Consider the following 12,980-nt stretch of genomic DNA (forward strand, 5'->3'; position numbering starts at 1 on the left):
TTTGTAGCATAAAAGCATTACCACGGTGAGGGCAGCTTCTTATAGCACCTGCTGTGTTTCCACAGAGGGTCTTCAGTTCAACTCTAGTATGCATGTGTTGTGTGTGAGTGCATCTGCTTGTTAGTGGTAGCATTGGAGTTGATTAGTAATCAAGGCAGCATTTGTTCTGAAAAGTCGAGCTAAGCTCATCTATGAAACTACAGTCCAATGAAGAAAGACTATATTGTAGCAGAAATAGATATTATTCATCAGAGATTATTGTTTATAATGGTCAAGTAAGCTCTAGTTGAATAGCAAACTAGAAGTAACCTTTTCCTTTCTAGTGGTATAGTAACTCAGCTCATTTCTAGCAACGCTCTGCCACACATTCACAAAAGACTGCATCTTAGTTTGAGTTTGAGCTTCATGTAGTATTTTACAGTTAGACACTGTATTGGTATATCAATATAGCATATATTACATAAGATAATACTAAAACCTTTCTTTTTTAAGGACCTGAACACACAAGTTATCATACTAGAACAGATAAGATGGAGTGGCGCACTACTGACCCCCTTACCCAACACATTCCCCAGCTGCTCTGTCACTCAGCAGTACTGTGCATGCACCACCAACACACACCAATTAACTGTGTGCCCTCATACTATATCCTTATACAAAGATGACCCATATAGGTATTCAGAGTGGTTTGAACTGTAACCGATTGAATTAGTGCTAAATTATTTAGATTTTTGCTCAATTCACTGGGAATGAATTCAACACTTCTGTGAGTGAGATATAAATGACTCCTTGAGAAGTGTTTTTCTTAGTATCAGGTAAACAAGGTGTGAGTATGCCTCTGGTTCTGTTTTTACATTGATCTGCCTATTACAGTAAAAAGCTTCAATAGATGACTGCAGTTCTTTTGATTGAGCTGATAAGAACAATGCTTGTGATGCGGAATCTCAAATAGGTTTTGGCCAAATTGTAATATATGTAATCATAATGACAAGGCTAAGCAAAAACAGGATAAGATGGAGAGAAGGGGGATTGTCATTGGTTTGCTATAAGTATGTGGAAATATAAAGCATTGGAACCAATCATCTCAGGAGATTAAAACACTGTAAAACCTTGATACCAGGCATAGGATGCACCTGCTGAGTAAAGCCTCTCTTTTAGTTGTGTTTTATTTACTTAGTACCTGTCCCCTCTACCCATCTGGTCTCCGGCCCTAGCCAGGACATAGTAAATGATGTTTGGTAAATGGAGCAGAAGTACAAACACTGCAATCTGCTCATTTGTCCTGAGAAAGCTGTCGGACCTCCGTGCAAACGCAGTGAACCACACAAATTTCTATTAAGGCCAGTCACTCACACACTGCATGCCTCTGTGAATGGAGGGAGAGGAACATAGAGAGAATATTGTTATGATAGGAAGTAATTGCAAGTACGCAAAAACTTGTTGACCAAGACCTTGAATAAATACAATATGATCAGCTAATGGGTCCGTTCTTGTATTTGTCATTTGAGCAATGACAACGACAATGGCAAAGACCTTCATGAATATAAAGCCTCTTGGATTGAATATCGAACCTCCAGTAACCTGCTGAGCATCGTAAGTCATGTAAACAAGAGACAGAAAAACTAAGAGAGAAAGACCACAAAAAATGATCTGGAAAGGAAGTCAGTAAGAAATCAAGAGAGAAAGAGAGATATCAGTTTGTCTGAAAAACACAACCATTGAAAGTCAGGGCAGAGGTAGCTGTGCTCATCCCTGTTTCCATGGTGACCCAAATGTGCTGTCGGTGCAGTGACGCCAGTAAGAAGCATTGCGTTGCGGCTCTGCTGACATGAGCCACACTTGCCAATGCCCAGCTGACAGCACTGAGCATACGCCAGCGTCTATTCATAGCAACTAAGTGTCACCCGAGAGGGACATAGGCAGCCCGGAGGGTGGACCAAAGAAGCTAGGTGCCCAAAACTAGGTGGGCACTGGACTAGATGGAACCTCTTAATGGAGGCGGATGGTATAGGTTATATCATCTTTTCTCTGATCTCTGTCCACACTGAAAAAGTGACATCTGGCCTCTCAGTTGCCACAAAGCTGCCTGCTTTTTTAAGGTCTCTAAACATGTGCATGAAAAACATACTCACTAATAGGAAAAGTAATCTACACCATCCTTGTGGGGTGATGATGGGTCAAACAGTTTAGGGTTCAAGTTTGGCTTTATTTTGGTGCACTAGTTTTGGGATAGGCTTTTTTCTTTCAAAAACTGCCAGTTCCTGCTGGAATAAATCAGGAGTTTGTAGTTTATTCATTTCTTAGGACTCTGTTGGCCTATCACTTCCTGTCTCAGCAGAATCATGGGTTGGGAGTCTTTGTTGATTCTCTGTTCTCTGGCTCACAGTCATTGCTATTTAACTTTAGTCATATTTCCTGTTTTGTTCTGGTATGTCTTTTGTATTTGAGTTCAATTGTAGTTCATTGGATGACATTTTATTCTGTGTAAGTCTAAATGTACATTTTGATGCCCCTCTTCAGATCAAAGCAGACTAAATAAAAGTAGAACATTACACGTTAGTGGTATTTCATATTATAGATATATCTAAAGCAGAGTCTCACACTGTTCTGTACTATTTCAATCAATCGGAAAACTTTGACTTCAGCAAGTTAATTGTTATCATCTTTCTGAGCAGGGTAGCGTATGATACCCATTTGACTTCACACTACACTGCCCAATATGTGGTACAGTTGGCAAGGGGGTTTGGAAACACCAAGTCAGTGCCTCCTTTGTCAGCGATTGTTCAAGCTCAATTGGTACTTCTGTAACACTGCTTTGTCTGTGAGATCAGGCAGAAGAATAACAGAGGCTCTCAGGCGTAGAGAGGCCCATTGTGGTTGGTCATGGCTGGTGTCAAAGGCCATTGTCGCTCCTAACATGCCACAGTGGAGAGTACAGAGTTGCTGAGTGAAATTGATCTGAACGGGGACAAAGATCATCGTTTTGTGTATGTGTGTCAGTGAGTTTTGCATTGTTTATTTATGTCTGTGTTGAGTGCTGTGTCCTGTGTTTGTTTGTAGAAATCTAGCCGACGCAGGCCTTTCACACCCCTGGAATCAGCAGTTTGCCCCCTCAGAAGAGAGACTGACAGAGATAGAGGTGAACCAGTTGCAAGCACCCATTATGCCCCTATTGTGCCCATTTGGCTGCATCAATAGTGCAATAGCACAGGACACTGGCAATGGAAAATTGCTGTTCAAGACACTTTGAGATAAAGGTCCAGTACACCTGTGTGCTCCATAAAGAAGAGAGGGGACACACAGCCTAATGATTGCAGAGAAGTGGACTAAATACACACACACACACACACACACACACACACACACACACACACACACACACACACACACACACACACACACACACACACACACACACACACACACACACACACACACACACACAGTCATATGACCTTCAGTGTGTACTGAGTGTCAGCAGAACACAGGACACAGAATATATAGAATAGAACTGAAGCAATCACATTAGTGGTTCAGCCAAACGGTATCCATCTTATGGCGACAGCATGATGTTCCTGGTTAGCGTGCATTGGTGTGTATGTGTGATGTCTCCTATGCATGCCTGCTGGACAAAGCATGAGGACGGTTGCCTAGGACTTGCATGCACATTGAGGTAGGAGCAAGCCTGGGCAGGTCGCTCCATTCCCTTCACAGGACAATGGCTGTTTCAGATGCTTGGCTGAGCAGGAGTCTTAGAGAATCTGTGAGACACAGGGGGCCTCTCACAGCCCCTGCCTGACATTTATACTTTTGCCAATCCCAAGACAGAGTAAATGCATACACAGGGAACAGCATTTTTGTCTTTTAGAAACGCTGATGAAGGATTTTCTGGCAGCTCAGAGAAACAAGTTGACACTGTAGGCTGAATTAAAGGCCAGTGTTTTTTTTTATGTTGTGTCATTTTGCTCAGAGGGGTTATTTGACCTCTTGCCCCTGCTTGTTTTCTAAGGGGAAGTTTGATACTTTATAATTAGATATGTGACAACTGATTACATCATTCAAAAGAGATGCTGATGTTTCTCTGGGCATAATATCACTGACAGTGTCAGAAAGTGTTGAACAGGTTGCCCCAATGGCTCACTTGTAGAGTGCCTCATGTCCTAATGAAATATATATTGCCCTTTGCTGCTTGTGGACCTCTTTGCTTTCTTTGGCTGTAGTAATAAAAGGAAAGAAAAATAAATAACAAAAGCTAAACTAAAAAGAGAAGAGTTGGCCAGTAGTGGATGATTTCAAAACAACAAAACTTACTTTAATTTATAGAAATGTTTACATATTTATAGCAACGAGACATAATTAGTGTTTCTTCTGTACTCCTCAGTATCTGTATTGAACAATGGCTATGGGCAGAATCGTCCCTGAGGTTGGGAACCTGCTGTACTACACAATAGTGCTTTGCTAGACGTGTTCATCCACCCAAATAGTTTCGATGTGAGTAGTTGTAAGGAGAGAAAACAAAGGTTTAAAAATGCTTTTAAAAAACCTTGCACAAACACAGTGAGACAGACAAGGAGAGCGTGAGCACCAGCCCTCCTGAATTGTGCTTGAACAATATTTCACATTAAAGAAGCCTATGTAAACGTGTGTTGATATCACAAGACAATAACAGTCACATTCAATTGGGAAAAAAATATTTTCAAAATTCACAATTATTCTCTTATTTGATCTTGAACTTGATCTGAAATGTCAGATTGCTAATTCAGTTTCCAAAAGCCTAAGGTTATATCCTTGTGGATTTCTTAAGATGGAAGTCATAACGTGTGGCAACAGATGCTTATATGACACCAAAGTACGTTAAAGATAGCATACCATGTAAAATGTCCCTATAGGAATATGATGCAGTATTTCGCCTGGAGGCTGGCCTCTACTTTATGAATGGATGGGTGTGGCACTGTGGTGACTAGCAATGATGCTGTCGTCACTGTGCTCGTTGATAGGCGCTGGCGCAGGCTGCTGTGGGTGAAGGCTGGTCTAGAGTGAAACATAACTGGGCTCTGCCACCGCCTGGGACAGACAGCGAGAGAAGGATAGGGGAGGAGAGGAGAGACAACAGCTTCAGCTCATTCCTCTGAGAGAACTTAACTTCTGGCGAGACATTTGGTGAGATAGGATACCAAAATACGTTTGTTGTAGAAGAAAAAAAATGGCTTTTTAAACAAGATGTGCAGTTTTTTTTCTAAATATGGGAAGTAGACAAATTAAATAAAAGCATTAGAAATTAGACAGATGCGATAGTGATGAAAATGTGATGAAATGCATGCGAGCTGATAACACAATCGTCAAAAAAAATTCTTTCCTACATGTGTGAGTCGATTCATTATAAGAATACTCATCATGCCATTACGAGTAGCACTGGTAACAAGACAGACAAAAGAAAGTCGAGGATTTAGGATCCCCTCCTCCATGTGCTCCCTCCTTGAAGGTCTGACAGAGACAACAAAGGGACGTGGAAAAAACTCGCATCAGGACCACAGGCGGACACCAGCCCAGACAGATCGCAGAGCACAATAGCGGGGGCCTGCAAACAAGAGCATGTCTGCTGCTTTTGCATTATGCAGCAGTCTACATGTAATTACATTCCTCCTGGCGTCTCTAGGCTTCAACAGTCGGGAACATTTTTCTTCTGTCAGTTTTGGCAGATCTTCACCAAACACGCGCATTTAGAAACGAACCCGTTCGTTTGAGGACGTTCAAGTCCGGGCTGAAACGGAACGGGTGTTAAAACATGTGAGTTAGGGTAAGATGTTGTCATACAGAGGAGTGCTCTGAAGTGATCGCATGTGTTTGTGCCTTGCAGTTTATTTGGGAGAAGCAAAGACGAGCCCTGCCCAGAATAAACTGAAGGGAAAAGAGCAGCGGAGAAGTGTGAATTGAGAGTGGACGACGAGAGGAGAGAGACCTGAACTGATTCCAGAGGTGAATGTCTTTCAAAGGTAAGAGCCACTGAATATAACAAATACTATGTTTAAACTTGTAAACTGGAAAATATAGCACATTCAGGGCAGACCACATGTGGACAGGCAGGCTATAGGATTACATAACGGTTCAACAGGGTTGTTCACACTGTTGTTCTGCACTTATGGACGAACTTATGGTTGAGCTGATTTTAACTTCTTCACCGGGCAGTTCTGGGGAAAACACCCCAAAAAAGACGTCGTAATGCATCTTGTATTTTGAGTGCCTTTTGCCAGACGCCCACAGTTGCAAAATGTTATGAAGTTATAAAATACATCTTATCTTTGTTTAATGTTAGGACAATAATGAAAACTAAACTTTAAGAAATCAATACATTTATGTAAAGTCAAGACTCAAATCAGCACAACATTGAGACAAATCACGAGGCTTCTAATCTAAAGGGGATGTTGTATTTATTGGCAAGTCAACTTGTTTTGCCTGTTCGGTTTTGAGACTTTGTTTCTTCTTCAAGAAGGGAGATATTGAGTGAAAATGACGTACACAGAAAAGGATTTTCAAAGGATAGAACACAATATCTCAATGTGAAGAAGTAATATGATTTTCGAAAATGGGAATCTAACTTTGATATGATATCTTTTAATGAAAATGTTTTATCATTATTTTATGATGCAAGTATTAAAATACAGTAAACACAGTCAACTTTATAGTTGTTCAATGACATCAAAATAATTTAATTGGCATAATCTCAATATCATATCACCGTAAACTATCCCTGTATTTCCCTGTGGGTATATTTAAACAAGGCTACATTACATAACTTTATTTGGCTAAGCCTAGATCTGCTGTATCTTAATTAGGTTCTCTTTGGAGATACAGTAATGCATCAGTGAGTAAGTCTGTGATTTTTTGTAAGTTCAGTTTGCTTGGCTTGGTCAAGCACAGCATCAGATATCTCCGCCACCTGCAGCCCAGAGCAGTGACCCCAGGTTAAATGCATAGCTGAGGAGTGGAGTCACTCGGAGCCAAACAGTGGCTGTTCTATGCTAAAACACACAGGTCAAAGCCTGGCAGGACACCTGGTATCTCCGACAACAGCCAACCTAGCATCCAGTTATCAGCTACACCAACAATGGCTACAAGAGTAGAATATTTCCAAATGTTTTTTGTTCCTTCCTCTTCATTTTTCCTACACTGAGCAGAGAACAGATGGTGGGTGTGGGGGGATGGTTGATAGAGCTGACATCAGTTCCTCTGCTCTGTCCCACTCCTCTGTGTTTTTCTATCAGCTGTGGAATTTGAACCATTCTTCCTTTGGGGTGAGGCCCATCCCTCTGTCTGCCCCTGCTCAGAGGAGTAGGTTGTCTCCAGAGGAGGCTGAGAGAGAGTCAGTGTGTGTGTGGGTAACTGGGGCTTTCCAGTGGAGTTGCACACCAAACATTCCTGGCTGCTGGATGGCTGTCTAGTGGGCCAAGTCCACACAGCTGGGAGTCATATAAGAAGCTGTGTCTTTGTGTGAGTTAAGCAATATCACACACATCTGATCACATGCACACACATGCTTGCACTCAGAAACATACACACAAGTCCCCACGTCCCTTCAACTGGTTTCAGTGTGACTGGGGGCATTGACATGTGTGCATGGGAAATGTTGTATTGTTTTTATGTGCATGGATATATGCCTGAATGTATGTAGACAAAGATGGAGAGTTGGAATTGAAGTTTTAAAGCAATCTTTATTGAAAGACACACATCCCGGATGCCAACACAAACATTCATAGAAAAGGAACAAAAAATCACCATACAACATGTCCTCTTTTTTAACCAGCACCACATGATATTTGTCCTCTTAAGTTTTGGAGAGAGAGAAAACATGGTGGAAAGGGGGGGAGTAAGAGAGATAGAGAAAAACCAAGAGGTATACAGAAGCAAGTGATTGTGCTAGTGATGGCAACTGTACAGTTTGTTTCTCTCTTATTGGCTGCCTTTTTGGTTGTTTTTTAAACTGTGCCAGTGAGCAAAGAATGTGTTTGCAAGAGCAGAAAGCAGAGCGAGGGGAAAGTTAAGGAACGTGTCACTTTATGTGCTTGAGTAAAGGAGAGAAGAGAATAGAAGAGAAACAAATATTGGGTTGACTAAAAAAGAAATTAGCTAGGAAGCTGAAAGAATAGAGGAAAAAGGAGTGTAGATCCTGTGGAAGAGGGACACGAAAGGGGCTTTTTCTTAGGAAAACTAGAGTAGGGCAGGCTAAGGGAGTGAGAGGGATTGAGAAAGAGAGCAAGTAAGAAAGATCATGTCAGCTGCTATACTGCATGACTATCAACATACAAAATGTGATGACAAACCTCACATCTTTTCCCCACTTCCTCTTCCTTTAAGACTGAACATTTTAAGGAAAGGATTTTAGAAATGTAAATAGAAACAGATAAAGTTTCTTAGTCTATGTCCTGGTCGATAACTTTTACAAAATAATGCCTTAACTATTTCATAACTCATTCCACTTTAATCTCCTTTGAACATCTGTCTAAACTTCCTCTTGTGAGGTTTTCCACTGCACTGTCTCTGTTTTTACTCTGTGTGTGTGAGACTAGATGTGGTTAGCTTTATATGCCCCTTTATAGACCAGTGAGCAAATACATGTCTATAGTTTGGTCTCCAAACACAAATACATTCAATTTTTACTTAAAATCAAACATTCCTGCAACAGTTTTTTATACAGTACATACTCCCAATTTCATGTATGTGGGAAGTAAAACATACCTTTACAAGGCTTGACAGCTCATAGGTGAGGTAAAGAGCTGTTTGTGTGTGGTGAGAGACTTGGATAAGAAGGTGTCGTGTAGCCAGCGAGGACAGGAGAGTGCCAGGTCAGACCAAAAGTGCGAGAGGAGATAAGATAGAATTCAGTGAGCGCGTCTTCTTTGGGTCAGGGCCACTTACAGCTCTGGGCTGGGCCGAGGCCAGGGTCTGACAGGGGGTTGTGTGCAGAGATCTAGAATGGCTGCCCTGATATAGAGGCGTGTTACACAATCTCACTGTTGACACAATATAAGGACAGAGTTCAGTACCAACTTTTTGGTATGATCAGTGCTTTATGCCTGTAAAACTATGTAATTTGTAGTGTCTATGTATGTGCTTCAGCTGCTAGGTCACTTTTCGTACACCGTCACCTGTAGAACACTGTGCCTGCTTACATGATCACATTTTGACATTTGATGGCTTCAGAATGACAAATCATCGAAGGCTTTGTAGAGTCATGGTCAGGAGCTGAAGATTAATGAGTATATATGCTGGAAACTCACATTTACCAATCTGCCCAGACACTCTTTTAATTATTGATAGCACACAAAGGCTTCTTATTCCTCTCCTTAACTGACACACACACACACACACACACACACACACACACACACACACACACACACACACACACACACACACACACACACACACACACACACACACACACACACACACACACACACACACACACACTGCTTTGTGAAAGTCCAGGCATCTCACTGGGAAACATTTAAGTTGGCATTAATATCATAATCAGGGGTCTGCTTATTCTCAGATGGACATTGTGCAGTTAAACACAGAGCAACACACCACACACACACACACACACACACACACACACACACACACACACACACACACACACACACACACACACACACACACACACACACACACACACACACACACACACACAGTTCATGTCTGAGGGTCTGTGTGTGTGTTCAGAAAGAGACAGCGTGTTATGCCACAGACAGAAAGAGGCACAGCTTGGTTGCTTGGCTGTAGCTCCTCTCTATTTATGTTCTTGCTTGTGTTTGTGTGCTTCTCTGTATCGTGGTGTGTGGATGTATCACTGCAACAAATATATCCTCCTTTGTATCTACGTGTCATTATGCATGCATAGTTTTGTACGGGTGCATCTCTTTATGCAATTTGATCCCGGGCTGTCTTTTTCTTTAGCATCTGGTCCTCATGTTTGTGGCAGAAAGCCAATCCCCTTGGGCGGATTGGCTCCAAAGTCATATGACTAATGATATGCCAAATAGGTACTGAAGTGGATGTGTGTGTTTTTCACTCAAAGATTTCACCCCATAGGAGGTTTTCTGAGGGCTTTTTAAATATAGTTGTGTGTATATTGTGTGCTTCAAGCGTTGTGGGACGAGTGAGGTTGTCCTTGCATCTCATACAGGAATTCGTAAGCCGACCCATGCACTAACCACTTCCCTGGTCTGTATATGACCAAACAGCCCCATATGTCTGGCTTCTGTGTTGTTCACACACATAATCTCTCGCCTCTCTCATTTTCAATGCCTGCAAGTCTCGTCTGTTCGTCTCTTTGTCTTCCTGTTTGTTTTCACATCTTGTCTTCCTGTCTATCCACCTGCCTTCCTGTAATAACACGCATCCCATCACACACAATATTCAGCAGTCGTGGCTTTCATTATTAGATAATTAAGAAACCTAAATTAGCACCCAGAGCAACATTGGTGTTTGGCTGGGAGAAATAGAGTTTGTTCACAGTTAATTTTCTTGTTGGTCCAAAAAACAAATTGAGAGAAAGTGAATGTACTGGAGTTGCCATTGCATGTTTAATGTCAGATAGATATTGGCCTTTATGTCATTTTAGTACTGACTGCTGGTGATAATTGGACACAAATGTGATGGAGAGCGTTGGGGAAACTATTTTTAAAATGTTTTTTGAACCCTTTATTGTACCCTTTTTGACATCATTCATTTTTTCCTGCTCCACACCCCAACAGCATTACAAGCATGCATCCATCTTCCAACACACCCAAACCCATACATACAAACACAATGACTCACACAGAGGAACACTTTTTATCCCGAACCCACAACACCTTAATATAGACATAAACACATTGACACATGCATATGCTGTCTGCCTGTCATTGTGCTTGTAAGAGCTGGAGGCTTTAAACTAATTAGTAGTGCGAGAAACGCCCAAGGGTGCCTTTCTTGCTAATCAGGGTCAGACCAGTTTCATTGTTATCCGAGCAACTCATGAACGAGAGAATTTTAATCTGTAATTGTGTCAGTGTGTCTGTGTTTGCGTGTGTCTAAAGTTTAAGGTGTTTCCCTTTATCTATGTTTATATATTGTTGTCTTTGCACTTGTAACTGACATGTGACATTAGTTTTTTGCAGCTTCAGAAGACTGATGAAACCTGACTGACACTATCTTTCTCATACAAACACAGGACCATGCAAACACAGGACATACGCAAGGATGAATTAGATTTGCTAACTGAGGGTAGCAAGTTGTAGATGATAGCTCTGTCATCAGTGTTTCTCTGACTGCATTTCTGTGGTTGGCCCCATTATAATCTGCTATTGACTCATCACGTATTATGTGGTTTGGTTAATCCAGTTTCAGCTTGGATCTATTTTTATCCAATGCATACTTCAGGAAACTTAACCATAATTATAAACACATTGAAGGGAGGACAAAAAAGTTAAGAGCAAAAAGGTCATATCTTTTTTCTTCCTTTTTTTGGAAAAATAGATTAAAAAGTATTATGATATCTAAATGAATCATATTTTTTTAGATAACTTTGTGGGTTGTCATGGCAGAATGAGCTCCTCGAGACACCCTCTCTACAGAAGCAGTTTGGAGAACTTTGATGCCATTTGTTTGCATATCTGTGCACTGCCCACTTTTTGCCCCGGTCCTGATTTGGCGTTGCAGGTGATATGAACCTATCACTCGAAAGTCTGTAGTATTAAGTGAGTTTTAGCTCATATATAGATTAATCTAGATAGTACATTACTCTGTAAATCAATCATGGTCATCTAAGGACAGACGATTTTTACATTTGAATACAATCTGGCAATAAAATAATCTCTTTTTCTCTATTTCTCTTGCTCTCTCTCTCTCTGTCTCTGACTAAAATATATCACACTCACTTCTACATACATTTTTAATCATTACAATCAATATATTCCTATTTAATACCATGTGCTAAATACTGATGCATTTCTCAACAGAGTAATATCGACTTCCTGGATGTTGTTATGCTCCATTATGGCTGTTATGGTTTTTGGTTGAATTGCTTTTCCCCTTTGCTGCAATGATCGATAATACAATAATAATAATTTATCTAAAATAAAAGCCATATTTATGGGACATTTTGAGATATGTAGATGTTACATTTTGTTTATAAAAAATCCTAGGTTATGTCAGTGCATCTCATTTGAATATTTCTCCTGTCTGAATGACCACAGTATTAATTTGGTACAGAATTAACAGTAAGGAGACATCCAAAAGAACTTCAACCCTGTAGCCCATTGATCTTATTCGTATGATTAAAGCATGTGTGGTGTTGCTGCAGCTTGGCAATGTATGCCATGTGGTCACAGTGTGAGATGTCAATTGTATGCCGGTTGTATCACCAGGGCCCTCTGTAGCAGTGCGGAAATAACCAGACACCAGTATAGATTTTTCCATCACACTATTTTAGGATGCCTCCTGTGCATACTGTATCAGTTGTGAGCTACAATGTACGTGCATGCATGTTTCACCTTGGTTAACGGGGTCCAGAAATTGTAGATGCCCGTTAACCTCTATTTGACAGAATTAAGCAGTATGTAGGGCATTGCATTACATTGCTTTGAGGCAAAATCATATCACTATATTTGGGGATTTTTGTGGCCAGCTGAAGGATTACATGAGTCCTCTACTATCTGAGAAAATGCTTTGACCTCTTCGGGTTATAAAATCCCACTCCAAGCCTGATTGGATAAAATGAAAACTGCATTGCCATTCAGATGAATGCATGGCTGTTTTACTCTGTCGGTGAGAGGTTTTCAATTCCACACAGGTTTGTTTTTGTTTGTGCAAGTGCGATACAATATGAGGAACTCTAACTACAAAATGGATAAACAACATGCAATTGCTATTTGAAGTACACACAAAAAAGGACCTTCCTGTTATGCCTCAGATCTCTATGTGGTTTATTTGGCTGT

General features: G+C 40.9%; 1 protein-coding gene across 3 annotated transcripts in view; it reads left to right on the plus strand.

Moving 5' to 3' along the window:
- The window catches only part of rhobtb4 (Rho related BTB domain containing 4), a 46,114-nt gene that overhangs the window by 1,349 nt on the left and 31,785 nt on the right, over positions 1-12,980 (plus strand). Inside the window, exons 1-2 of one of the 3 annotated variants that reach the window (XM_063897063.1) lie at positions 5,037-5,160; positions 5,858-5,993. The gene's annotated coding sequence lies outside the window, so the exon portion shown is untranslated. Of the gene's footprint in view, positions 1-5,036; positions 5,161-5,580; positions 5,788-5,857; positions 5,994-12,980 lie in introns of those variants that run through there. The other 2 variants (XM_063897064.1, XM_063897065.1) reach the window with 2 other exon arrangements.

Source organism: Eleginops maclovinus, chromosome 12 (genome assembly GCF_036324505.1).
Source record: "Eleginops maclovinus isolate JMC-PN-2008 ecotype Puerto Natales chromosome 12, JC_Emac_rtc_rv5, whole genome shotgun sequence".
In the NCBI taxonomy this organism is placed as follows: domain Eukaryota; kingdom Metazoa; phylum Chordata; class Actinopteri; order Perciformes; family Eleginopidae; genus Eleginops; species Eleginops maclovinus.